General features: G+C 44.4%; 1 protein-coding gene and 1 long non-coding RNA gene across 6 annotated transcripts in view; both read right to left on the bottom strand.

Annotated features, from left to right (window-relative positions):
• Positions 1–27,741, bottom strand: part of LOC119167205 (sodium/calcium exchanger 3) — a 362,967-nt gene that overhangs the window by 237,911 nt on the left and 97,315 nt on the right. The gene's annotated exons all lie outside the window — the stretch shown is intronic.
• LOC142765626 (uncharacterized) lies at positions 21,503–24,059 on the bottom strand. The gene is made up of 2 exons (XR_012884334.1): positions 23,671–24,059; positions 21,503–21,648 (listed from the first exon to the last, which is right to left on the bottom strand). It is a non-coding gene; the product is annotated as an uncharacterized LOC142765626 (long non-coding RNA).

The following is a 27,741-nucleotide window of genomic DNA, read 5'->3' as shown; positions in this document are numbered from 1 at the left end:
GTAAGCGTATACACCTACGCCGTGAAATAAGAAGGAAAATCCCTCAGTGGCTCTTAGAGATGGGACCAGTGCGCTGACGGTGGGAGTGGCTTATCGTCAAATAAAGATGGATCGATCTAGGAAGCGCCACTGAATCGCAAACTTTCTTGCGCATCATGAAAACTATAATCATACCGCAGCCTTCTATGACCTGAATTGTCTGAATGTTCGATGTGCGACGCGTTGCGCCGCGAGCACTGTAACAAAGGCGACGGCCTCTAAGAAACGAGGGCTTCGACAAGCGTCATCATTTCGACGAGCTAACGTTCCAAAGGGGACACAAACTTCCATTTCTCGAGTTAAATTTGACAGAAGAACTATTGTTAAAAATAATTACATCCATCTCGAAACTATGAGATGTAACTCAGCGGCCGCGCTGAGTTACATTTGTAACTCAGCGGCCGCGCGTTAATCGTAAACGTACAGCGAATAGTTTAAAGAGAACGAGAGCTTTTACCAGAATCTACTCTAAAGCCGGACTGCTTTACTCCCGGATAAGATGTTGGGAGGCGTTGGTAACAGTGCTTGTATGTGCCTCCAGCACTTCGACAGACGACAAATTTTGGTTGGAGTGTTCCTTCTGTACAACACAGTTGCCCCAAACGAAGATGATATCTGTCGATCGCTTAGCTATCGATGATATTGTTGAAGACGTTAACAGTAGCATCCCCACAGTGGTACTTACAACACACAAAACTGGACATGGTTGTAAAAAAATTGGAGAAATTTTTCACGCATGGACCTTTTTTTTTTACGAAGAGGAGGATTTACTACTTTCTGGACAGTTGTACGAGAATACAAAAGCCGACGTCACAGCCTTTGGGAAGGTCACGCGTGCATTAAGAGGACTATAGCGGCGCCCAAGGAGCCTTAGGTGAAAGGTCCATATAATCGATGTCATTCGCTAATGTTCTACGGATTGCATCGCAAGGCCTACGCTCCGGCATGTCTTAATGGTTGTAGGCTCTAGAGGCTACGATCACCGAAATACCGGGACATAGTGAAGAGACAAAAAAAAATCACAGCATATCCACGGAGTGAATGATGATGAGTGGGGCAAAGCTTCGAAGGGCTTTATCGGCAAACCGTGAATCATCCGCTGGCCGTGTCCGTCCGTCCGTCCGTCTGTCTGTCCGTCCGTCCGTCCGTCCGTCCGTCCGTCCGTCCGTCCGTCCGTCTGTCTGTCTGTCTGTCTGTCTGTCTGTCTGTCTGTCTGTCTGTCTGTCTGTCTGTCTGTCTGTACGACCGTTCGTCCCTCCATTAAGTGAACACTCAAAGTACCGCCATCTCGCATCTCTTCATCACATATTCATCATATACAAGTACCGTCATCCAGCGGACATTCCAAAGACTAAACCCAGAGGTGGCTACTACATACAGGAGACGCACGACCCAAGCCTTGAGGAGCTTCGCCTCTGAAAACTCTTAATTTGTTCCCTGTATGAAAGTTTAAATTCAGACTCGAACGGCGTCAGCCGTTTTCGTTGGCGCAGTTGAGTGTGGTCGAAGAAGTTAATAGTATAGATATTAGTACAAGCTCTAGAGAGATGTTGATAAAATAAACCGGAGCCTATCTTCACTCGCACGTGAAATTAAATGGTCACCTTCCTCGCAAACGCGATAAAGCCTTTCGGCGAAACGCTTTGGACACATGGTGTATTTTAGACAGCCAGTACTTAAGCTATCGAGAGTATGAAAAGAGCCCCACGTTACAGCAGTCCACAGCGCGGTACTTTTTGTTCAATATCTGAGCTGAAAACACAGCCGGCGTCCGCAAATGCAAGCAAAAAACTATAGCGTACGCTGGAATAACGTAAAAAAAGGGGGAGCTCGACAGCCGAATAAAGTTACACGATTTAAAAAGCACTGAATTGGCGCGGTTTAGGAAAAATAGTCACGCAAGTGAGTTCTCTCTCTCTAAACGAGAAACTATGATGCGCTTGTAGCAGTCAGATAAACTGCACTGTCATTTCAGTGCCAGGAGACGCTATGGAGCGAGAAGCAATGACCTATAAAGGTGCAAAAAAAATCTATAAGGTCATGATCAAAAATAAGTACTAAAGCTTTATGTGTCAGAGAAATGTCCAAGCTGCAGAGCGAGTGAATTTGAAATTAAAATTTCGTTTCACTCTACGTACGTCTCCGCTCGGCAGCGCAAGAAGTTTCAAGAGTATATGTGATTGCCGTACTCCGGCGGCCATCTTTTTTTTTGTGAGTGTAAGAATGTTAGTCGAGCGTTCTGCACCACGGTCTACCTAAGTTTTGGGGGGAGGGGGGAGATTACGATGAACGATAAAATAAATAAAATAAATAAACGTCTTAGTGCGTTCAAAAGAGGTGGAAGTCTATGAAGAAGGGACGGAAAAAAGAGAAAGCAGCCACCGAAGAGATGACTTTTCTAGGTCATTCCTTCTGACTCGAGCTTCAGCGTCGGGGCTCGCCATGGTTGAATGTGTTCACGTAGAAAAGGCGCGCGCTTCGCTTCCTGTGTAACGAGGGACGCTATGGAGGGATCAGTATAACGGCCCCTTGGAAATGACCCTTTGACCGAGCACCTCTTCCTGTGAAAACGCGCACACACACGCGTACACAGAAATACACACACACACACACACACACACACACACACACACACACACACACACACACATGTACGCACGCATTGATACATTCACATACGCACGCTAAAGCGTGCGCGCATGCATCTGTACACGCAATCGCACTATATGCCAGACAGACTCGCAGTGCTGAGGCATGCGCTATTTCGAACGGCCATGCAGGGCACACCTGAAGGGGCTGTGCGTATGTTTTGTACGTCGGTCAGCAAAAGTATAAGGACCGTTGCCGTCCGTGCTGGCTGTAGTGACGAGCCGCCCGCCGTCCTGAACATTTCGCCGAGCAATTCCAGCAGTGTTCAGCTTTCGAGAGAAATTCTGTGGAAACCAATGCTCTCGACAGTAGACGGCTCGCCACTTGTAGACGGCGTATAGACGGCGATTTCAGCCCGCGCTCCCGTGGCCCGTACACTTTTGCTCATAGGTGTATACACGACATGCAGGCGTAATAAAGTATTTCAAGTATTCTAGACGCCGAGAGAAGCATGATGAGCGCGCAGCATTCGAGTACTTCACGAAGGATTGCAATAATAATAATAATGAATTACTCATTTATTTAACGTGCCAGGAACAACCAAAGGGTCTTCGTACAGGCGCACGAAAAAATAAAACAATGAAAATAAAGAATGCAATACAGGACAATCTTAAGATAAAGAGATAAAAAAAATAGTGCACACGCGAAGACAAAAAGAGATCAATGCGGATGGCGAATAATAATAATAATAATAATAATAATAATATAATAATAATAATAATATGGTAGTGATTATGATTATGATGAAGCACAGTAATATAGGTTGTGTTTTCAAGTTCCAAAACCATAAACTCAAGTGCCCGTGCTTCGAGTGGTGTGAAATGGGTCAGTCAACTCGTGTGAGAGCTACCTTCTCGAAAATATGCCCGAGGCGCATACAACTCTTCGTATACGACGAAGTAACAAAGACACAGATAGCATCTGAGCACTTACGCGCAACAATTCGTTTCTGAACTGCGACCTACAGCCATCATGTTTCGTGAAATAAAGGTTTAATTTGTTCAGTCATTATTGGAGAGGTCGTGGTGAAGGGCACTGGAAGTTTCGACCACCTGAGGCTCTTTTAACGCGCGGCAATATGCATGTACACAAACTTCCAGTATTTCGCCAACACCGAAATGCCACCTCCAAGGCGGGTATTCGATCTCGCGACCATCCGATCCAGCAACACGAGTAGTACCACACCACGCGGCTGACTGACACGAATCCTACGCTAGAAGCACACGTGAACAAACACACACACACACACACACACACACACACACACACACACACACACACACACGCACACACACACACGCACACACACACGCGCGCACACACACGCGCACACACACACACGCGCGCACACACACACGCGCGCACACACGCACACACACACACACACACACGCAAACACACACGCACACACGCACACACGCGCACACACACACGCACACACACACACACACACACGCACACACACACACGCGCGCACACACACACACGCACACACACGCGCGCACACACGCACACACGCACACACACACGCGCGCACACACACACGCGCGCACACACACACGCGCACACACGCACGCGCGCACACACGCACACACACACACACACACACACGCAAACACACACACACACACGTGCGCGCGAGAGAGAGAGAGAGAAAGAGAGAGAGAGATCACGTACGCAATGGCTTGCCGGGTTAGCACACGCACAGCGCGTGCAAATATACCTAAACTCTTCGAACGCATCCAACTCACGTAACCATGGCAACTGTACGGGAGCGAGCACTTCCCCTTGTCCTTCCATCCCGCGACCACGAATGATTTCTGGGAGCTGCCGGCAGTCAGATATGGCCACGAGCCGACGACTACATTTATGCATACACTGCTGCGCCTGGTGGGATTAAGCGCCAAACGGGACGCGCGCGAAACTGCCGACGTAAATCTGGCGCCATGCATGGCAAATAACTCTGTTTTCTTGTTCTTTTTTAGTTTCTATCTTGTATAGTTATTCTACTCTCGATATATAGTTATTTTGTTTTGTTTTTCAGCAAGCTCTCCTTTTTCTTTTTTTTTGCCCACATCCACGAAAGGAAGGAAGCGGTGCCATTAGTTCAGCGCATGTATGGCGTATATCGAAAGCGCGACCACTTTTAACGCTTATTCACGCTCTCCTATGAACAGCTTGCGTGTATATATACGCTCGCTGCTAAAACTGAGGCTGTTCAGTCCAAAGCAATTAGGAATGCAGACCGTAAAGAGAAGATTACACATCATAAATAAGCTAAAACAAGCGAAAAATCAATGGAACAAAAATATCAAGGATACCTACACGAGGTCACTGGCATTTGACGGCTAGACGGTCATTGCGGTTCGCAAGCCTTTCGCGAAGTTCTTTACGACCACTTAACAGAGTTGGTTTTGGGTTCATGGCCTATTAACTACTGTGACTACGGTTTGGCTCTGCAACGGCAGTAAACTGATGTAGGCTAGTGTTGTCATACCTCGCGAAGGGCAAGTTTGTATGTGTCATCAAAACTTGACATTCTATTCAATGGTGCCTAGGTGTTTACTGCGAATAGTGTGGTTTGAGACAGGAATTATATTTTTGAAGCCAAGCCGATCATTCGTTCGTACGAAAAAAAAAAGGGGGGGGAAGGTGGCACATAGGGTCGATCGTTGCAATTTGGTCTTTATTGATGAGCCTGCTTGAGAACCCTTTTGAAATTTAGGCACGTTAAAGAACCCCAGGTGGTCTAAATTTCGGGAGCCCTCCACTACGGCGTCTCTCATATTCATATAGTGGTTTTGGGACGTTAAACCCCACATATCAATCAATCTTTTGAAATTTAGTTGCGAATCTTGGAATAGCTGTTTTCTCACGAAAAGAGGTGATAGTGCTCGCACGAGTGCTGTCGCACTTTAGCTCGCACAAACCTACCCGTTAATAGCACTTGCCACAAGTATGAATTCCTGTCACAAGAGTCAACCTGTACCACCTTCTCCAGAAATTTAAGATGGACCTTACGCGCTCTAAAACACCATCGAGTGGGCGTTCGACAACTGCATTTCCTATGCGCAGCGTTATTTCTAAGCGACTTCAACGACCTAGTTCTGCAACCCCCCCCCCCCCCCATAGGAAACATAAACCGGACACAACGCAAGGTACACGTAATACGAAAGAAACAAAATTTAATAGATTGATAACATACATACATAGCACGCCAGCAAGAAATACACGTGAATCTGTATATTATACTATGGCGATAGCAGCTATATGGGCAATCCAGGCACATTTCTGCCGTCGCCGTCGCCGTGAGGTGCATAAAATGCAAGGATGGTAGCATCGCCCTAAGCGTCGTATGTTGTATGCGGGAGCAAAAGGATGTGAAGGCTTCCGACAAAAAAAAAAACGCGTCGGCCTTCTTCGTCGTGCGAAGGTCACATGTAAACGTGCTAAAGGGGGGAGAAGGTGTAGGGCTGAGCTACAGGTCCCGTTGCAGTCGTGTACTTTCGGACCCTCGTCTGTATATTTTACTCCTTCTAACATCCTTTTATGACATGATAATGAACTGATTGATTGAGATGCAGTAGACGTAGGTATACAATGGTCAACACCTGACTGTGACGTCACCTCCCTTACAGAGGTGATAGCTTAGCAGAAAAGAACTGCGTTACTGGCACCAGTTGCTTGTGTATTGCGACAGACAATCAACATCGTAATACCAGCATTGTTGACGCATTAGAAAGAACACGCGCGGGTCTCTACGGGATAAAACCGCGACATTAGTGAGAAGCACGCCATAGTGTGCATGAGTGGGGGACGTGGAGGTGCATTCGAGGTGTAATTGATTTCGTCTACTTGAATTTAATCGAGTACGTGCCTCCATCTAAGTGCCCTGATATTTGCGTGCCCAAATGCGGCTGGCATGGCTGGGAATCAAACCTGCGTCCTCATGCTCAGTGGTATAGAACAATAGCCGCTTGACTACCCCATTGGAGGATCCTTTCTATTCAAGCCGTACTGGTACAGACAAAACAATGGTCTCCATTTCATTCCACTCGAAGAAGGCACTCAGCTTTATTGGAACGCTTCTCCGAGCAGAATTCATTGTAATGCGAACCGAAAATCCTTCCTTTGTGCCCTGCTTTGAAGGAAAGCTTCTACGCCTCGGGCGTCGATTTTAAGGTTGTGGCAACTGGCGTTGTTTCTCCCTTTGAAATACGACGACAACTTCTATCTTCCACGACTAACTCCGCCAGTGGTGGTGATCAAACGGACGCTCACTGGCAATGGCATAACTCCCGAATAAAAAAGTACATCCCTCATTTTACGCGCATTTGTTTTCCTTCTTTTTCAACGAAGCGTCCGTGTCTATGGTTCTACCCGAAGGGCAAAGGGACATATCGCACGGATCAATCGATGTGGATTGAGTACCAAAATAGATATAAGACTTTAAACACTTGTTTCCGCGACCACGTTCAAGCAATTAGTAGAAGACATTAGTTTAAAACTGGTACCAACACTGTACGCTGCGGTCAATCGGTGTTCTCTTTATACGGGTTCTTCAAGATTTCTATATGGTTTGTTTCATGATAAAGCGAAAGTTATAAGGACCCTTTGGACGGCCCCTTGAGCGTAGCAGGGCGAGCGAATTGAGTGGCACAAGAACCTACGTGGCCAACGTCTTTGAAGACGTCATGACTGCACCATGGCGCGGCAAACTGACGTCACCAACCATGGCGTCATCACATGACGTCACGCATTGACGTCGTATGACACTCGTCAAAGGTTGGCTAATCTCGGATTCCATGGAAAACCACGTGACCTACAGAAAGCTGAAGCTTGAAACAATGCAACTGACTCAGAGCGTGTAGGTAAATCAATTAGTGTTTCTCGAGCTGTCACTCATTACGCCTTGTTTCCGGTGCAGTGGTCCTCGATTGTATGATTTATTGCATTAACAAGTGTGCGCAGGCTTCAGCCTTGAAGTGTTAAAGAGGAGGGTAACACGCTGCAAAACTTTTAATAAATTATCCACAGGAAAGCATTTCGATGGAAGCGATATGCTAATAGCCCGTGTATTAAGGTTGAGGTGCACGTGCCTAGAAGGTTGAAATTCTGCGAGCCCACAGTCCATTAAGGTGTCCCTCATAATCATACTATGGTTTTTGGTTGTAAGAGGCCAGCAGTACAACTACCACTACAACAGCTAATAATATTTTATTATTATTATTATTATTATTATTGTTAATATTTACTGCGAAAAGATGTTGGCGTTTGCAGAGACACCAGCTACTCTTCTTTTTAAGTACAGCATGAGAAGACCACCGGTGGAAGAGCAAAGTATTGAAAAGAGTTACTTCGAGTAGTCCACGGGTCACGTCACCCTCCTAACGGCACTCTGCAAATTTAGAACACAGACTACTTGGACATTAGACCTTACAAAATACACGGAAATATTATGAAGCAAGGATGTGGAATTGAGTAACAGCGTTATGCGTTGGAAAAGGAGTGCTGTATATGAAAAAAAAATAAAGTGGCCCGTATAAACTGTTGTTCATCTGAACAAGCACTCGTAAAAAAAAAAACGTGACAATCAAGTGTTTCTGTTATTAACATAGCGTTTTAGGAAAAGTAGTTTTGAAATTACCGGCGCGAACATTGGTATTTGTTTTGAAGGACCTTCGAACTAGAAAATTGTGGGTTCGGATTTCATCGTTGACAAAGGCCTACGGGACGGCTTTAAGTTCTCCCATAGTGGAGTACCTAGTACTCTAAATTGTTAACCAATTTTTTTGAACATACAAAGGTAATTTTTGTCATCTACTTACTTTCAGTTGAAGTGAGAATCATCACAACACAGCTCCCTGTGCTTTTCTGTGCTTATTTGTCTGCCAGTTTCATTTATTTGATTTAACTAAGACATCACTCGCTCTTGTATACGGCTCTTGTATACGGCTCCTGTATTCTGGCCGCGATGTTTTACTGTAGGGGACGACGCGTGGTCCGAGCATGCGCACATATATGTGTGCGTGCATACATGCGCCGCAGCATGCATGCATGTTTCGAACATTTTGATTCAGGCTTTATTTTTTTTTTCACCACAAAACCCATCCTACGTTTCAAGATTCGAATTTGAAATCGGCACCAATTGCACACATGAGAACCATACGTATACACAAACGTGCAGTTACTAAATTTTTCCCCCACCTTTACGAGAATGCAACATCCAGGATTTTCAGAAAGTCAGAATTGTTATAGATTCGGCGTACGTCGACATCAAATCGGGAGGAAAACGATGATTCCTCCGACGTCTCAAGGGTAGCGCGTGAAGATATCGGCACAGAATATTACGAGGGATAGCATTTAGAAAAGCTTGCAGAAACATTAAGAAGGAACGTTGCATTCTCACAAGGAAGTGTGGAAACTTGATGGTAATCTTCATGACCTCGAGAACCTTGTACACCCGGATTGTGTGCGCGCGCTCGCCATTTCCGGGCACAGCTGCACGGACCGAACCCAAAGCGGGAACGGAAGGATATGCTCTTGGGGCCAAAGAGAGTTATATTTTATTTTATTTCTTTAATTCCCGACTTTCGAAGCGAACTGTTATTCAGCAACCACTAAACATTTTCGCGATCTCCACTACTGCGGCCACTGTGGTGTTGTCAAAGGGGTTAGTAGTTTAGCAGTTTGTCGGTGTTGTCAATGCGACAGCAATTGCATAGACCCTCTCAGTGAGTTTTCGCCGTCGCCGTCATGTTCCGTATAGAGTCTGGATCAATAACATCGCCGCGCAAATCATATATGCTCCGCGCTCTAGTAAAAGCGCGCGAGCACTGCCGACGAACGCGGCTGCATCAACGATAAAACGAGCTGGCCATCTCCGCAGTACGAAGGACACATACAATAAATCCACCCCGCATGCGAGGCCTGCCGTCAATGGCTCAGTGAGCGAACGCCTGGCCTGTCTTTCGTACAGGACTAACGTACATGACGGTGACGCCGGGATAGATGAGTTGGTGAGGGGGGGGGGGTTGAATCGCTCCAGCACCAACACTGAACTTTCAATCACAATGACGCTGCTGTAAATGTAGCATGCATTATCTCGCGACAGACATCGGCCATATTGTCAGATATCAGCAGGCGGCTTGTGTAGCTGTCGCGCTCCCGCCGGTGGCTTCACGTTACGTTGAGACGCTGTACAGGCTGTTAGGTTTGGCCTGGGGATTCATCTCTCAATCCCTTCGGCGCCCAGTCTTACCGACGCTGTCAAGTATTTGAGTGATTATCCCGACCAGGCGGCGGGCAGAGGCGAGTCCCGTCCTTCAAGTGCGGACCCTTTGGTCGTCCCTTCGAGCAGCAGCGTGACTGATGACCTCGTCGACTCGTCGGGCGACAGGAGGGCTGGCTTGCCCGGCGCCGGAGCTGACCGAGGAGCGGCGCTCCCTTTTGATCCCCATTCACCAAGCCGACCGGCAGACTGCCTATGCTCGTCATGCATTGTACGTGCTAGCCGGAGGGCGAGACGTCGTGTCGCCAAGACGCCGCTAACCATTCGAGAGAGGCCAACGGAGACAGCACCTTCCTGGAGGAGACCAACGGCCACCGCAGATTACTCCGCTAATTGAGCGAACAAAGTCTGCGGACCCTTTGAAGTATGCTGCCAGGATCATGGGAACTCTCGAGTGGCGGCACACACACGACGCGGAAGAGCCCTGCTGGCGCCACCCATTGTGCAGTGTTCACGTGGACCTTGCATGCTCGCCTCCCTCACCTGTGTGTGCGTGATTGGTGTTCAACTCTGAGAGGAGGAGCCCGACAGGGCATAAAACGACGAGACAGAGTGCTGGACAGCGCTCTCTGAACCTGGCTCTGAACTATGTAGTGTTCAACCACCACGCTCGTGGTTTGTTAAACCACTATCCCTTCTTTTCTGTAAATAAGTGTAAATAATGTCATAAACTTCTGTTATGTTTCTCGTATCCTCTTGTCGGCGTTCAGTTCCTCCATCCGGATGCCATCACCTGCAACATCTTCCTTCCCATCTCTTACAACTGCTCCTCCGCCGCCCGGAAAATCTCGGCTGGCCAGCGCTCCCAACCGCTGGGCACGAAGAGAATGGGTGGTGACGAGGACGATGGCCTGGCCTTTCTCTCCAGCTGCGTACTCGAAACCAACTCCCAATCCAGCTCACAATGACCGACCACAGCAAGGCGAACCACACAACACAATACCATGCTGCAGTCAAGCACATTGGACCCGCTCAAAACCCTCCAGGCTTCTCAAAACACAAACAAAAGAGAAACCTGTACGCTAAAATTTTGAAACAATTTTGTGCCGCCAAAGTTACAACAATCATGGATGTGGAGATGCTTACTAAAGATGGAACAAATTGCCGTGTGAGAAAAGCACACAAAGGCAAACACAATTTGGCCCCATATAACCGTAATTCCAATTTTACAAAACTAGCTTTCTCCTACCACCCACACTACTAAGTTGTAACTGACATTTAATTTCATGACTAACATCATGAAATACCACTACCTAAATTACACGCAAATGCAGCCCGAACCCACGAAAGATAATTGTGCGCATCCTTCATTCTCTAATACTTAACGTAGTCGTGAGTGCCTGCTTTTCTGACACCCTGACGCCAACAAAACTCTCTCACATCAAATCAAACTGCGTCTTATCAATCCTAGAAAGGTATCTAGCCTCAAATTTTGGCGAACGCCACGCTCTCACCTCAAGTGATCATTTGATCCCTATAAGTCATCACTAAAACAAAAATGAAGTAAACCTGGTGTACTAACACGCTCATTTGCTGGATGTAGTTTCATGTCAGCCCATGTTTTTAAAGAACGCACATGACTTTGCTGTGCGCTCTAGCACGACATCATACTATCATCCAAAGAACGCTAGCACACCAACACGCACCTAACCATAGGCGATATCTCTCTCACCTAGGTATCCTTAAACCCGCATCTGAACGTGAATTTTCTCAAGATATCGAACTGTGTAAATCCTTAAAACGCATCTCTAATCTCAACGTTCGATATAACATAACGCTCAGCTAAAGAATTTCACTTGATTCCTGAGCACATACTAAAATAACAAAGGGAAATGCAACTCGTGTACCAACACGCCCAATAAATGAATGTAGCCTCATGCCAGCCCATGTTTTTAAAGAGCGCACAAGACTATGCTTGTGCGCCCTAGCACGACATCATACTCTCATTCAAAGAACGGTATAGCACACCAATCGCACACCTAACCGTAGGCCATTTCCCTCTAACCTATAGCCACTATTCCTTAAATGTAGCGGGCGTACCAAATCTTCAATTACGACATGCGTGCTCTTATCTTAAAAACTCCTTTCACGCAGTCGGTTGACTGATGCGGGTAACTGCTTCCGAATACCGCTTAAGAACTTAACTCAAAATTTTGACAAAGCTTACACACAAACAAAATTTAGAGGGAAGAAAAAGTATCAAAGCAAACTAGCTGTGGAGATGACACAGGAACACCACTTTAAAACCAAATATAAACAAACAAATATGTTTCCAAAAAAAAACTCCTGTGTCCGACTCTCCAGCCTATAGCCGTCGCTCCCTCTTCAGTCGTACACGTGGCGGTCGAGGACTTGGCGGATTTCGAGGGCGCCCGAGGCAACGTCGCGTAAGTGCTACAAGCTGAACGGCAGCGCTACGCCTCATTTGCGATTTCGGCCGAATTCTGTCAATCTGGCGGAGGGAACCCGAGCAATGCAAGGGAAAGAGTGACGGTGTCCTCTTAGGTCTAGCCGAGCGGTGTTTAGCTATTGTCGCTTTTCTTGTAGGACCCCTTCGACACTCCCGTCCCCGCAAAGCTCTTAATCGCCGGCGCGCATTCCGTCGCGCGAATGCGCGCTGTGGTCTACCCTTCGCCGCTGGTGCCTTACTTCCCGCCACAAAGGCCTCTTCGCTGAACTGGCCGATGAGCCACCCTCTTTCCTTTTTCCCCGATGCTTGCATCTTCCTTCGTGCCTTCGCTTTGTCGCGCGCGTACCCTTCACCTGTCTACGGCGACGTCTGCGACCAACTTTTCCTGCACCGTTAGGAAATTGGCCTCGGTTCGCGTCATCGATGGGTTTACAGCTCAAGGGTGCTTCTGCACCACCTGCCCTACTGCTTCGACACTTCGCAGTGTTGCCTTGTCGGGCCGGTTGACTTGCGCTAACCTTGTGCTCACGCACCCCACGAAACTGGCGCCTTCCATTTGATTTCATTTGCAAAGGACCCGCTGTCCCCTTTTCTTTCGTCCGGCAGTTCAGACGCATACAAATGAACTTTGACGCTGACGCAAAATGCCTAGTCCTGCTTGCTGCGCTAATAGGCTTCAAACTTTTCTGAACATGCGTAGAGCTGCTTGTCTCACTCGCGACTTTGCGACGTCTCTTGCGTCTGCGCCGCTTTCTGCGACTCGTCTCTGAGCCTACCGCTCGCAGCTCAAGGTCGCTAACATTCTCACTGCACTCGTCAGCTGTCGACGCCGCTCCGTCTAGATGATTTTCGAAAAAAAACACCTATTTCACACTCTAGATCGGCGGACAGCTTGACGCTCTTAGGAACAGTGCAGCTGCTGTCCTGCAAACACTCTAGCTCGCATTGCTGAGAGCTGTCTGCGACTGCACTGATATCCCCGCTACCTACTTTCGCTGCTTGTGAGCTTTCTTCGGTGTCCTTGCATACTTCCACACTGTCTGCAAGATCCACCGTCGCGACAAACACAGGTGAGGTCTGTACCAGTTTTTATACAGCTATCCTAGCTGTTCCGCTAACAGTTGACTGGCACAGCACCTCGTCGCACTCGCTCTGGCCTCCTTCGTCGGCCTCGCTACGCAGCACAGCATCTGTAGCAGCACTCAAATTTGGTTCTTCATTGAACCTGCTGCACTGTAAACCAAATTACACCCATATAGGTGTTTTATAGTGTCTATAACTCACACCCCAACACCCCACGAAATGGGTGTATCAAGCAGGGCTACACCTATATCGTGGGGTGGATTTCCGAATTTACACCCTATGGCACAAACATTTCTCAGGGTGTAAAGACAAATGTACACCCAAGTGGCCTTAAGGGAGTGAGGGTGTAAAAGCGAATGTACCCAAGTAATCTTAAGGGCGTAAGGGTGTAATATTGCTATGACACCCTAACACCCTTAAAAAACAAAAGTAGTGTAGGGGTGTAATTGCTCAAACAGCAAAAAGGGTGTGGGGGTGTTCATGCTGAATAATGCCCCAACACCCATGCAAAAAATACCATAATTCGAAAGTTACCCCTTTCCAGTAAGCCCCTGTGGAAGCACGTGAAAGCTTACCCTTTAGCTAGACCTTTCATGTGCAGATGTCCTATTGTAGTGGCTCCTGCCACAGTGTGGTAATCCTGGCCTTAGCACTGCTTTTATGGTGCATATATGAAGCACGGCATATAACACGTAATCCTAGCTTAATGCAAAGGCATCACTCAAAATGAGCTGCCACACATAACACAACGTTCACAAAGTCATGCCATTGTGCAAAACGAAATCAAGCTTTATTTTATTAGGCACAGAGAACATACAGGATTCAGAGACAAATTGTACCTTAATCAAAAGCCTTTTTCAATTGTGCAAAGCAGAATGCCATTTGCTACAAAAGAAGACCGGAAATCAGACGTCAATGGTACGGCATGGAGCTCTAACGACCAATGCATGCATATCAAAGTACAACAAAAGAGCCTTTATTTGCACTTAAAAATGAAGAACTAATTTTAACACGCTTCAATGCAGCACAAAAGCACAGTGCAGTGAAGCATACAAACAGCAGGAAGAGTAGTGTAATGCAGCATGCCTTAATTCTCTAATATACTGAAATAATATATCAATGCACACTACAATTGCCACATTGGTACGCCACAGTTTGCATGTGTTGTGGCATGCCTTATGCATATTATGCAAAGCTAGTGGTATTCTAATGAATTTAATGACAAAACAGTCTTAAAATGGCATTTTCATTTCACAATAACCCTTGTGTGTTCAGACATTCAGAATACTGGGGAAATAATAATACAGGAGTGAAAACAATAGGCAAAATTAGAATAGCTTAACAGTGTCACTAGATACTAACCACGCAGAATAATTGATTTAAAGATGTAAAATATCAAGCCCATCACATAATATGTCCCCCTGAAAAATGCAACATCAAAGAACATAAAATGGGCACACAAAAGCAGGGTGAAAGAGTAACCACTTACAGCTAGCAGAGGTGGAGCAGCCAAGCTATCATCTGGAGCAATATTTTGGAGCATCATATCTTGCTTTTCTAGGAAGAAAATCTAAATTTGGAGTAGGTTTCAGGAAAAACAAACACAGCATTTTTGAGCTTGAAATTTCAAATTTACAGCATTGATTGATATGTGCAGTTTAACGTCCCCAAACCACCATATGGTTATGAGAAACGTAGTGGAGGGCTCCGGAAATTTTAAACACCTGGGGTTCTTTAACGTGCACCCAAATCTGAGCACACGGGCCTACAGCGTTTCTGCCTCCATCGGAAGTGCAGACACCACAGCCATGATTCGATCCCACGACCTGGGGGTCAGCAGCCGAGTACCATAGCCCCTAGACCACCGCGGTGGGGCTCCAAATTTACAGTAGTACAACAAATTATACTGAATCACACACACAAAAAAGTATATGTAGAAATTATTTGACTTACGCTAATTCATTCAAAATACACGAGAGTGCAGCTATTTCAACAAAAGCACTCTTGAACTGTCCCACAGTGCAAACAATGCTATCCTCCCTATATACGAATGCTCCTCGACTCAAATCTCATCCTTCACTTGTACTAGCTGAGCACAGCGCCACCGCTTGTCTAAAAATGACGCTGCGTTTCTTGAGAATCGCAGCAGATTATCCCTGATATTGAGTGACTTGCTCTGCCTAGAGACTGCGCTGGAATCAATTTTCTCAAGTCAAGGTGAAGCATTTAGTGAAGGGACGTTCTAAAATACGGGTGTAAAACTCGCAGTAGCATTTGGTGAGCTTGTCTAACTGTTTGACAGGCGACCCAGAAATTCCAGATATTCGTAAAGAAGAAGCTCAAGGGGGTGGCGAAAAGAAAAAAAGTGGCATACGATTTTCTTTATCGTCGCTTAAGGCTGCGAAAACCTCATAAATCACTCTGAAAGACGGCCAGCACTTATACTAGTACTCGTTATTGAATGGCATCTGCATGGCAGAGTAATATAGGGACAAAAATATTTTGTGTCCTGTAAATCAAAAAGCACTTTTCCGCAGAGCGAAAGCGTATTCTAGCGAAAGCGACTTAAAAAGCGTTATGGACGTCATAGAAAGGGGGGGGTAGAACTTTCTTTTAAACCATTCTACTCTTTTCTTTTGCTGTGAGGTTAGAATATAGTCAATTAAAAGTTATAATTACGGTTGGCACATCTGTATTAGATTGGGTGATGATGACCCCGCCTCGATGGTTTAGTCGCCAAAGTACTCAGCTGCATTTTTCATGCAGGCGAAAATGCTGTAGGCCCATTTCCTTAGATTTGGGTGCACAAGAACCCCAGGCGGCCGAAATTTCTGGAGCCCTCCCCTAAAGCGTCTCATAATCAAATGGTGGCTTTAGGACATTAAACTGCATACATCCACAATTGGATGTTGATGCGCAAACTTAAGTTGAATGATGGATTTTATGTTTCTTGATAAAATTAACAATACTGAGAAATAATTGAGGCTGGTTGGGCATTTCATAATGGTTTTGTGCAAAATTAGGAAATTGTATCCAATTGACACAATTGGCACGGCTGCTGTTCTCTTGAACATGCAAATATGAATACGAAAATATCATGTAATATTTTGCTACAGACATTAAACATGTGCTGTGAATAGACATGAATGCCTGAATTGAATAGTCAATTTCACGTCAAAACCACGACCGCTCAAAGAAAACACATGAACAGGACGGGTGCTCACTAGCAGCTGTTTGTACCTTATATTCATAATATACTATATATTCATACGTACAACCTTAAAAAGGTGGCGAGCCGGCATGAAGTACTGATCGTGTTCGTGCCCCTAACAAACTAGCAAAATTGTGCCGGTGCATCACTGAAAATCATGCTGAGCAGCTGAAAGGCTGTAAAAAGAAGCATGCGTGGCCATTCACGAAGTCTGCTACTGAAGTGGTTTACAAAATACCCTTATCGTGCAGAAAGACACATGTTAGCCAGACGACGAGGCGCTGCGTCAATGATCTAGCGAGGGAGCACGCCATTACGGCAAAGAATAACGACGGTGCCCGTTCAAGAGCACATGTCACTTCATGTGGATTCACACCAAGAGCCATTTTGATGGGCTTTCACAAAAGAAAAGGGGTATCAATTGCGTTAGCAAAACTTCACTCATCATGTATGAGCTGGAAGCACGGTATCTAGCGATCATGTGTCCTATAGCGTGATTAGGTAAGGGACGGCCCGAGTAGGTTGCACAAGCGTTGAAAAAAGTGGGTTTATATCAGCCTATTTCCTCAAGAAATCAACAATTGCAAATGAGTGCCCATTCCGTTTATGTGTTTTCTTCGTTTGTGTGGTCGTCGTTTTGGCGCAAAATTGGCTAATATTTAATGCAAACATGCACCAACTATTCCAACAGCAAGTTCTACTACATATTAATGCGATGGCTGCACATGTAAACAACAATAGCACGTGCAGTTAGTTCTCTTAGAACTGTGAAAAAAGCGGCACTATACAGTGCCTCAGAGGAGGCACTTTCAGTGTATTTTTTGGTAAATAAAGGGCTTAATAGGCATAGGACCTTTTCTGTGTTCATGACACACTGTTAGGGTGATTTCATGCTAAACGCCCAGCCGTTTTGGCGACCATCTCAAATGCATTCGAAAAATATTGTGCTGATTAACTGTATTGAAAGCAGTGAAACGGTAGGATACTTCGGAGAGAAAAAATGTTTGGTCGCAAGGTTGCCGTCGGAACTTTCCGGGATGTCGTTTGGGTGTGTGTGATAAAATTTATTTTAAAAGTACGTTCTATACCAAACTTGGTCTACATGTTGAGTAAAGGTTCTTGTGTAAGGTGTTTGAAGCTCAGTAATATTATTGCAACTATACTGGCACATATGCTTCTAAGAATTTATCCAAAATGTGCTATGCTTGCAATTTCTTTATTGCAATACTGCAGTTTGTATGAATATCTGTGTAGTGAATACCTACTCGACGCAAGGTATATTTTGAGAAAAAAATATTTGAGACTTATCAAGCTGGTAAACTTTATGAGAAAAAAATCATAAATTCTACAAAATTGTAATTTTTGATCATATTCAGATGCGATTTACGCCATGTGATGGCTTAACTAAAAATTACCTTTATACATAAATTGAAAGCAAATGAACACTTCTTTTCATATACTATCATTGAATTTTTTGTTTTAAGGAAGAAAATATTTTTTAGTATTCCCATTGGTGCCTATCTTCCCATTTCGTCATACAACAGCTGCCACCTTGAAATTTCCTATTTTCATCAATGCGAAAGTTCAAAACTTTTCTTCCTTAAAACAAAAAAAATGTAATGATAACAATTGGCACATGAAAATACCTTTTTTTCCCTTTCGATGTAGGTTTGAAGGTCATATTTATTTGGACCACTCCACAGTGCAAATCGGGTCTCATTATAAACGAAAATGACGATTCTGCGAAACTCGTAATTTTTTCTCGTAATGTTTAGCAGCTTAAGAAGTCTCATAATATTATTTCCTCAAAATACACCTTTTGTGCAGTTAGTATTCAGTAGTCAGACATTCATAACACATGTTGGCTAAGTTCTTGTAGGCATAGTTGACGAAGAAAGTGCTTAACAGCGAAAATGACAAGAAAGAAAAGATGTGACGAGAACAGAGCCCTGAACAAACAAACAAAGTTTATTGCAAACGAACTGCAATATACAGAAAACAGAATCTGCGCGTAACCACGCATTATAAGCAAATTGCACATACATGCACCATACGGCCTACCTTATCGACAACCGGTCATATAAGTGGACCCCAGATAACTAACTTCACAGCAGTTAAAAAATTGAGGGTGCGCTAAGACAGGAAGCGCCAAGTTCTTGAATATAGAAAGCTTCACCAATCTCGTGCTCGCGCCGATTTTTATATCCCCCGTAATCAAACACTTGTCAGGAATTGGCTGTCAACAAGGCTACACAATGGTCTACCAAGTGGCTGGGAAGGAAACCTTTTGGAGAGTTTGCGTGCTCCCTCAACCGATCATTCATGCATCGCCCTGTTTGGCCGATGTCCACAAGTAAATAATATCTTGTAGAGAATAGCTAAAACACATTCAACATGGTGCATAGCGTATTTCTTAGTGCATGCTTCTTTCTCAGGTCCTTCGCTGTTGACCCTGCGACATAGGCCAGTGTGCTTGTCGCGTGCGCACAACGCCACTCTTACACCTATTTTTCCAGCGACCTTCTTTAGCCTATGGGAAACTTCGTGTACGTAGGTAATAACAGCCTTGCTAGAATGAGGCTTGTTGAGTTAGCTCTTGCTTTGTGTCTCATCAGGCAATCTTAGTGACGTTAGGAGAGTCTCGGCAATAGAAGTTAGCAGGGGATTGGAAAAGCCTGCTTGTTGAAGGCAGTGAACTTAGAACGAGAAACTGCACTCCATCTGGCGGTGACAAGAGTCAGTTAGAATTGCCTTTAGGCAGGAAAAAGAGATGCTTCGCTTGACTAGCTTAGAATTAGTGGACGTAAAAAGGCTTTTCCTTGAGAAAGGTTCGTACCGCCAATATACATGGTCAACCAAAAAAGCATTTCCAAGTCAAGGCATCGTAACTTGTCGTCATGAATCGAACTCCGACTTTAATTCCAGTTGCACCATTTCACGCCAAAAAATGTCAAATATCTCACCGGTGCAGATGTGTGCAATGTCTCAAGTTTAGCACCGGTTCTTTGTGACTTTTTACTCGCACGGTATGAAAGAAGTCTCATGGCTAACTTTGATCACACGAGTACAGTTAAAGTGTTCGACTACGTTGACGACTTTTTAGTGCTTTACCGCATCGATCAATCTGACCCTCGGCGAACCACCGATGAGATATTTGATGTTTTCGGGTGTGAAATGAAGAAACTAGAAATAACGTCCGAGTTTATTTCTGACGACAAGCTACGATGTCTAGAATTAGAAATGCTTTTTTTTTGTTCATCATGTATGTTGGCGGTACGAGTCATGCTCAAGAAAGAACCTCCTTTTTACGTCCGCCCATTCTAAGCTGGTCAAGTGAAGCATCGCTTTTTCCTGCCTAAAGGCAATTTTAACTGGCTCTTGTCACTGCCAGATAGAGTGCAGTTTCTCGCTCCAAGTTCACTGCCTTCAACAAGGAGGCTTTTCTAATCCCGAGCTAACTTCCATTGCCGAGACTCTCCTAACGTCACTAAAAGTGGTTGATAAGAGACAAAGCAACAGCTAACTCAATAAGCCTCATTCTAGCAAGGCTGTTATTCCCTACATACACGAAGTTTCCCAAAGGCTAAAGAAGGTCACTGGCAAAATAGGTGTAAGAGTTGTGTTCTGCGCACGCGATAACCTTGCTGGGCTATGTCACAGGGTCAACAGCGAAGGACCTAAGAAAGAAGAATGCACTAAGAAACACGCTACGTGCCATCTTGAATGTGTTTTAGCGATTCTCTACAAGATATTTTTTCACTTTTGGGCATGGTTACATTGGCCAAACAGGGCGATGAATGAATGATCGGTTGAGGGGGTACGCCAACTCTCTAAAAGGTTTCCTTCCCAGCCACTTGGCAGACCATTGTAATAAGTCTTGTTGTCAGCCAATTCTCGACAAGTGTTTGATCACGGGGGATATAAAAATCGGCGCGAGCACGAGATTAGTGAAGCTTTCTATATTCAACAACTTCGTGCTTCCTGTGTTAGCGTACCCTCGATTTTTCTTAACTGCTGTGAAGTTAGTTATCTTGGGTCTATTTACATGACCGGTTGTTGCTAAGATAGGCTGTATGGTGCATGTATGTGCGATTCTGCTTATGGTGCGTGGTTATGCGCAGATTCTGTTTTCTATATATTGCAGTTGGTTTGCAATAAACTTTGATTGTTTGTTCAGGGCTCTGTTCTCGTTTCTTCTTTCAATCTTGTCCTTTGCGCTGTTAAGCACTTTCTTTGTCTACCATACAACACCAACCTGTCGTATCAAGCACATTGTTAGTCTTGGAGGCGTATGTGCCAGTGAAATTGCACTAATATTACTGCGCTTCAAACACTTTACACATGAACTTGTACTTAACATGTAGACAAATTTTGGTATCGAAGAAATGAGCAGTACTTTTAAACTACTTTCCCACAAACCACACTGAAACGACATTCCAGTAAGTTCAGAAGGCAACTACGTGACCGAAATTTTTTTTCTTTTGAAATTATTTTACTATTTCACTGTTTTCAATGCAGTAAATCATCAAAATTTTTTTTAATACATTTGAGATGGTCGCTAAAATAGCTGGGATGTTTGGCGTAGATTGACCCATTAGTGGATCAACCTTTTAAGCTGGCGACATCTAGGCCATCTCTAGTTTTTCATACAACTGTAACATTATGCATTGTACACAGTTTTCTACATGCACTGCTGTTGATCTGATGGCAAACTGATACTTATATTGAAAATATAAATAGGTATATAGGACACATAGCTTGAGATGAAGCCTTTCCCATCAGAGGAATGTTCCTAAAATGTACAAGATATTTGGTGCACCCTATGAGTAGCGTCCACCACTGCTGCGACCCTTTGAGTGAGGTCGTGAGCCCAGAACAGCTGCTTTCAGGTTGTGATGAAGAGTGCACTGCATTGTCAGCACCCAGTCCATCGTAGAAGACCTAGTGTGCTTTCCTTTCAACATTCTGCATGTAAGAGATGCACAACATTCAACTAAGCATTTAAAAAATACTGGGAACAATCAGAACCTCATTATGATGTGTCTTATAACAAAAAGCTCCAGCTTCTCCACTTTCAGCTTTACCACTATTCACTTTTACGTTTACAAGCATCTGTGCATATTAGTGTACGAATGCAAGTGCCATGCTTGAGTATGGTTTTTTCACCACCGTGGTGGTGGTGAAAAAGTGCTTCTCTCTTGAATCATGCACCTACCAAGAAGCTTGAAATATACTGGGAAGCTCAAATTTCAGCGTTTATACCAAGTTTTCTTGCTAAGCTAGAATACCCTAACCAATAGGCCACTACAATGGTTGATACAAAAAATTATATAAACCCATTCAGACAGAAAAGTAGCAATATTTATCATTTACTTTGAAGGATCGTTGTGTAGACATGTACACATCACAGATGTACAATCTACTGTGTGAAAATATTGTAAAACATCGAGCAAGCCCCAATATGGAAGGATCAACAGCACTTACAATATGACAACTGCTGCTGGAAAAACAGCACTGTGTTTTTTCGGAAGCTCACCTCTAAATTTCTTCTCCAGTTACATAAATTTGGTGTACTCGATAATTTTATGTCTTTCACAGGTTGATTATTGGTCAACAAAATGATTACTTTAGGCCACAAGTAAAACTGACTACTCTCAAGAATAAATAAGACGTGCTAACCCTATTCTTCGAGTGCATGCATAAGCAGCTCATTCGCAGTTGAATTTTTTTAATTCATAAAAACAGCCATGCAACAGATAATATATCACAAGTAAGTTAAATATATGCTCAATAAGCTCTGGACTGTTGGACCATAACTATGTGTAATTTAAAAAATGCACGACATATTGGAGAAGTAGCTAACAGGAATATATGCATGGAGGGCTTATTAGTTGGATCAGTGTCCTTACATTCGTAAGGATGAAACCTGCACAGACAAAATGCATGAAACAGACAAGAGCTGTTAGGTCTGCCTGCTTTCATTTACAGCCACCTTTGTCGCCATCCTCATTTTGTTTTTCGCGAGCGTGTTCTTTAGTGGCTAACTATGCCTACACCATTATCATCTGTGCTGTATCAGTCTAACTGAAAGTTTTGTGTGCGTGTTTGTTGGTACACTTTGGCTAAGCTTTCATGTGTAACCACATCGCAAAAGCCTACACCAAAATATACAGAAATATTCTATTCTACAATATTCTATGTGCCGCAGTACAATGGTGCAAAAATGCAAAAAGATGTGTGCAATTGAGTGTGGCTGTTCAATCCCTTATTAAAGCAGATCAATATTACTATATCCTGATTATTTACGATATACTAGTATAAATATAAACAAACCAAGCAAGGCATAAAAAGCGCGAATCACTGATTAAACAAGGTACATATAAATTCTTTGGTTAGCTGCACGATTTTTAACAAAACACGTCACGCCGCTGCAAAGCGCAGGCATCAAAGGGGTACTGATACAAAGTTTAAGTATTTTTCAATTGTTGCTTTAAATAGCGTATTTACTCGCATTAAAAACGCACCCCTATCTTCAGTTACTGAAATCTGGATTTTTTTTTCTCCCGCGTAATAAACGCGCCCCATTTGTCCACTGCAGTCCCGCTAACTGACAACTGGCGCCTCTTTTACCGTTGATCTGCTTCGTTTTTTTTTATTATTATTATTATGCCATTTCTTTCGCCCACCTCGGCTCGCTCAGCCCCCCCCCCCCCTCCCCTTGTTTTCTCACCCGCTGCCGAATGCCGTAAGGTTTATCTGCGCGGGGCACATCCCCCCGTTTTCTTTAACCATGCCCCAAAGCGAGGTTCACGAACACTGCGACTGTTGAGACATCGCATCTGATAAGCACACAGCGAACGAAGGTCACGAAGCTACCGACGCCATGAGACGGTCGCTTCCTGCAATTACGAGTATCGCGGGCAAATCGGGAGTTGGCAGGCAGGCACGCACTTCTGCACTTCGTTGTTCGCATACACGAAAGCTTACCTTTTCAGCAATAGCACGAAATCCAAAAGCTTTCTCCATGTAGCTCCCAGCGTACAGTCCGTTGATTGCTTGATCGTAAACACTCTGCTTGCGGCGGGCACAAGCTTCAACGAAAGCCGTTGACAGAGCACACACACTCCGCCGCACCGAAGTTGTTCTGTACTAGCCGACACGCCACAGATTGCAGTGACAGGAACTGTATCCACTGTAAGCACAAGTTAAACTGTGCAAGCCGTATAAGTACGAGTCCCTGACAAAGCAAGTGAATAGTAAAATAATAAACCACCGTCAGCCTGCAGCAAACACGCACACGACATGTTACCACCCAATTCAAAGTCTGCCTGTTGACGATGGCGATGCGCAGTTGCCCCGAGACCTCAAAAACGAAACCAAAACCGAAACACATAGAAGTACCGTTTTATGATATAATTTCCAAGCTATGTCAAGCCTCCAAGATATAGTGTAATATTTCATGCTTGACAACATATTTATTTGCTAGCAGAGCTTCAAAGTCTTTTTTTTTTGCCACTGACGTGTGCAGGTGGCAAATGCGTAACCTTCGTAATGTACATTTTTTTTTCCCGGGTGAGGCGTTATTGCGGCGTTGTTTCGACATTTCGGAGTCAAAATTTGTTACTTGCGGAACATAGATATAAATAAAAAGTTAGGGAAGGGTGGCAAGGAGGTTGTTCCATATTTGACACATCTCCCACCCTTTTTTATGTTCGTTTGAGGAGATATTTTTTAATTCAAAATGGGGCAAATCTAGAACCGAAACAAGCTCAACTAACTCTGCCTTGACATATACATACTATCAACGTTCTTCTAGAACAGTAATATTTATAAATAATGTTTTAATATTACTGTTTTAGAGGAAACGTGAACGTATGTATGAGCCAATTGAGTGTCATTTGAGCTACTTTCGGGTCAGGATTTGGCCCATTTCGCAAAAAAAAAAAAAAAGAAAGCTTGTGATTCGGATCCGCACGTATGCAACTACAGGCAAAAATTTACATACAAATTTCGCCAGGCCCCCTTTTTTCCTTTTTCTGTTCCCTTGCACGCATAAATCCTAGCAACACCCCTGCTGTGCTATTAGCTTCTTTTAAATAACACTCTGCCAATCAGCAAGAACCGGGGGCTTTGCTTTCTTTACCGACAAAGTATGAAGGACGCTTGCTTTTATTTCAAGTCTTAAATTTTGAGTGAGCATACCAATGTGCGATTATCAGTGCATTGTAACGCGACAGTAACAACTGTCAATTACAATGCTGCAATTAGTAAACTACTCTGCATCTTTGTGGCACGGGTACATTGCGCTAGTGTTGTCTACGATCGTTCACGTGTATATTATACGACGCGCAAGCGTGCATTTCAAGTAAATATAAAAGGAGCACTAAGTGCCCACAGAGTGGTGCGACCCATTGGAAGAGTTCACCCGTGCTTAGCGTATGTGCGCTAAGCTTGTCCTGCGGCGCAGCATGCGTGAATAGCAGCTGCATCCGAGTAAGCTTAGCCTGTTAATTGCAAACATGCCTAGTTCCGTGGCAATGCGAATACTACAAACATTCCATTTGAACTCACCCATGTTCATAGATCTAAATATAACTCACTGAATAAATCAGGGACCCGTGTATTGATGCGAAATACTTCAGTGTGAGGAAATATATGGACCCCCATTGTAAAAAATTGGCCCCGTATCTCCATGTTTCTGCAAATGTCGTCAAAAGACGATAGTCTTGCGTGTGGAGAGAGTGAACAGGACATTTATTTGGTGTTCTGCGCAAGAAAGTCGGTGAGTGGTATTCTGTAGGCACTGCGTTTGAGTTCCTCGAGCGTACAGCTAAGGCGAAAAAGAACATCAAATCATGTCACACGTGAGACATGAGCGCCATCTGGCAGTCTTCCTAGAAAACAAAGCGTGTGGCTTTGGTAGGGGTGTGCCCGCCCATCTTAGAGGTGATAAGGTGTAGAACGCAAGGCGACGGGTAGATTCCACCACCTTAGCAAAGCGTTGGAAACGCTCCCTGTTCCGTGCAAGCATTGCATGGTCAGCGCAGCGTCATAAGCGCTACGGCCCTTAATATTACTAATGTATGCTTTTTCTAGTAAAAGACGCACATGCAGAATATATACGTGTTCTTATGGTGCCACAGACATGCGCTTAATTTTTAATTGACGATTGCACAAGCATGAACGCTCAATCTTGAGCAACACTGGTGAGCGCTGCGGATGAGGTCGGCCATTTCAAGTACCAGATGCCGTATAGAGTGGACAAACCGACAAATGTACAGACAGACAGACAGACAGACAGACAGACAGACAGACAGACAGACAGACAGACAGACAGACAGACAGACAGACAGACAGACAGACAGACAGACAGACACAGACAGACAGGCAGGCAGACCAAAATTTTTGCGTTGAAGGTCCCCAAAAAAGACTATCGTCTTTAATAAATCAGGACCTCTGGTACAAAAAACTTAGTGTGATTTCAAATGAGAAAGCACGCATGATAGCCTGTCGAAAACCGTGTGTAATCGTTTCATGTTATGTTTAAGTGCAACATAATCTCTTTTACTGATGTCTCTGTGAGAATTAGGGAAGAATGGACATAAGCGGCAGCAAAATATTTTCAGTAGGAATCCCAAAAAGTTAACCCATGAATTAAGTCATTGAACATGTGAGGAATCTTCTGAATATAATAAATAAGGGGTGGTTTAATAAATATAATACACAGCACGATATATTTTGGCGAATGAATTATGGGAAATGAAAACGAATGCCGCAACATCGATCTTTTCACCAGACTTTTGGCATGCGGTTTGATTGCATCCGTTGAGATGTGATATGTATTGATGCTCTAAACTATATACATATATGATAGGTGTAACGTTCAAGGAAACACCCTTGGGTGTAATTTCCTAACATATACCTACAATACACCTAAAAATGAGAAATGGGCGTACAAAAGGTGGAATTGCAGAACTTACACCCATGCGGATAAGTTTGGCAGAAATAATAGGTGTAAGATGGGTGATTTATTCAAAAATCCACCCTTAAGGGTGTGAAATGATTTGCAGTGTGCTGTCTTCACACGTGCTAGCCTTATCTACGGCTACCAACTGCACCTCACTTAGGTTTTTCTCGCACTTTTCATGTGCTACAGTTGCGGATGGCTGAATCTTCCGCCTCCCTGCTTCGACTTTTTCTTCCGACAGTTCAACCACTAGGCGGAGTGCTCGCTCACGCTCGTCACCTCGCTCCCGTTTTTCTATCTCCCCTTTTCGCTCACTATCCACCTTGGTGCTATAAGAGACACGCGGACCTCTCTCAGGCTTGGTTTTACTACCAGCACAACGTCGCGCGTTCTTCACGGGAGCGTTCGTGAGCTTGTACTCTATTCGCTTTCTGTCAACTCTGATGCCGAAGCACCGCAGTAAAGCTGCCTTAGCTACATCGTACCTATTGAACTGTTCCTCAGAAAGGTATAGTAACCTACCCATCAAGCTGCACGGAAGGACACTCGATAAGGCGGCACCTGCTAAGTATTTAAATGGGGCGTACGGCACTCCTCATTAAGGACCACGCTCCGCTGTACAGGAGCGTTCCCCTATATGATAGAAATACGAAACTCTCCAGAAACAATAATGAAGCTTAAGCGACTTCCTTTTTCCAGCGAGTCGTTAGCGCCAGAAAATAAAGCTTAATAATCATGCCCCAAGTTTATTTCGCATGCGAGTCTCATCATGTGCTTTTTTTTTTCTTATTCATTTTTTCGTCCTTTTTTTCGCAAACAAAAGATATGGTGTCCTTCATTTACGCTCGTCTTGGCATACACATTTCCTCCCATTCTGTTTTTGTTTTTTTCTATGTCTCATTCAGTGTAGGCAGCGTTTACTTTTCGAGGGGGCGTCTTCTTAATGCCGCAACATCCTCTCAGTGTGGAGTGTCAAGATCAAATACATGGCGCACAAAACTGCTGTTCACTTTTCATCTGCAGTTCCAAGTGCAAACAAAATTTTCACACCTTTAAGCATATATACAGGGTGTTTCAATATTATACGGCTA

The sequence above is a fragment of the Rhipicephalus microplus genome, chromosome 6 (genome assembly GCF_043290135.1).
Source record: "Rhipicephalus microplus isolate Deutch F79 chromosome 6, USDA_Rmic, whole genome shotgun sequence".
NCBI classification, from domain to species: Eukaryota; Metazoa; Arthropoda; class Arachnida; order Ixodida; family Ixodidae; genus Rhipicephalus; species Rhipicephalus microplus.
This window is presented reverse-complemented; position numbering and strand designations above follow the sequence as displayed.